Source organism: Corylus avellana, chromosome ca8 (genome assembly GCF_901000735.1).
Source record: "Corylus avellana chromosome ca8, CavTom2PMs-1.0".
NCBI lineage: Eukaryota > Viridiplantae > Streptophyta > Magnoliopsida > Fagales > Betulaceae > Corylus > Corylus avellana.
In genome coordinates this window covers 16,256,664-16,258,483 of record NC_081548.1, presented here as the reverse complement: position 1 = coordinate 16,258,483, position 1,820 = coordinate 16,256,664, and the positions used below count along the sequence as shown (strand labels likewise).

At 29.8% G+C, this 1,820-nt stretch overlaps 1 long non-coding RNA gene across 1 annotated transcript; it reads left to right on the top strand.

The window, feature by feature from the left end:
- Positions 1-11: 11 nt before the first annotated feature.
- LOC132189352 (uncharacterized) lies at positions 12-1,581 on the top strand. Its single transcript, XR_009441042.1, has 2 exons — positions 12-237; positions 1,176-1,581. It is a non-coding gene; the product is annotated as an uncharacterized LOC132189352 (long non-coding RNA).
- Positions 1,582-1,820: the final 239 nt, after the last annotated feature.

Sequence of the window (1,820 nt, the reverse complement as noted above, 5' to 3'; positions counted from 1 at the left end):
ATAATGAAACATGTAAAACAAGAAACTGTCAATTTTGCTTCCCATAACGTACACTGTACACAACTCACAAAATGCCTCTCAACATAAATATTTTAACAACTTAATTTATGATTATTCTAAATGGACCCATCAAAAAACTGTTTTATTTATTATTATTTTATTTATTTTTTATTTTTTTTGACATGTCCACCCAAGAGAAGAGGAGAGGATTCGAACTAGTGACCTCCGCTTCATTAGGTGTGGTATACAGCCGATTCGAACTGTTTTATTATGTGTTTTGAGCTGTAAAATTTCCTTTTTAATAGATTTTTCCGAGTCACCACAATCCAAATTTAAAATTGTTACTCTGCCAATGCATAATCTTGGTGGCCAATCAGTAAATAGGGGCTGGTCCAAACAATCCCAAGGCTGTTAAATCCAGCGACAGTATAATTTAGATTTATAAAATAATTTGAGCATAAGCATGGTGGTGATTAGGTGAGAGGAATCTTGTGTTTAAATCTTTTACTGACTTTTGTTGCTGCAAAAATAAGAAACAAATGAGATTGGACCTAAGAATCTATATATTTTAGGGGCATGAATATTAAAATCCAATTTTGATTGGCATATGCTGTGATAATTTGTTAGTTTGATACATTTATGAAATTTTATGAAGTGATTTGGCTTAGGGGTTGTTAAAAAAAAAAAAAAAAAAAAATTACCGCACATTTGTCGTAGTTTTTCAATGGGTCAGATATAATTCTAAGTTTTTCATAAAAAAGAGAATAAAATTAAATTTAAACCATAGAAAAAACTACAATATATATGTTGTCTTGTTTTTTTTTACAACACTGAAGCTAAATCTTGAATTACCATGTTACAAACTTGTACACATTTTACTCTAGTGGTTCTATCATGCCAAAAAAGAAATTGATACGCTTATGTTTTTTAGCATGTAAGAAGTACATGTTTTTTTAATAGTTTGCGCTTTTTACATGATCAAAAAACACACGACACTTTTAAAGACCGAGTTAGAAAAATTTATACGACCCGGTTTGTATTAAATTTATATCCATTTATATTATATCAAATCTTTTATACTTTTTGTTTTCCATATTTTCCTAATTTTCTTAGGAAAAGTGGACATCTCATGCAGTCAAACAATGTCTCATCTATGTTGTTTTGGGGCTTTGCAGGGGCGCTTTGTTAGGAGGCCGAATTCTAGCACAAATGGTCAAAGATGAAAAAAAAGAAAAAAAAAAAGAAAAGAAAAGAGACATTTTGGGTTGAGATCGTCACCACCACACCTCCACTTTTGGCTTCTCTTCTTTTTGTTGTTGGATTAGATCAGGAAATGGAGACTGGTTAAGAAGAGGAGCATGGAGAAATAGACAAACTACTTTTGCCCTAGCTTTTCATTTTCTCTGTGTTTCTTTTTCTTTTTTTTTCCTAGTCTTTAATTTCCACTTTGTTTCAAGTTATCAAATACCTTTTAGTAGGTATAGAGATTTTGTTGGATTCGATCAATAGTAGCACAAGGCAAATATTTAAATGGATTCAAATTTCAAAAGGCATATATGATAATTTTTATTTTTATTTTTATTTTTATTTTTATTTTTTATTTTTTTTAATTATTGAAGTTATGCTTGATTGATACCATGTGTGTGTATTTTTTTTTTTTTTGGGTATAGAAAGCATAAATTTGGAGACATGACTTGTCGAATGGGATTGTGTAATCATGGTTTAGATGCTAAGAATTGGAAAGTCTAAAATGATCAAGTGTTTTTGGACCATAAGAAGGAATGCAATCTGCTGTTATATTCTTTCTATATAATATTTGT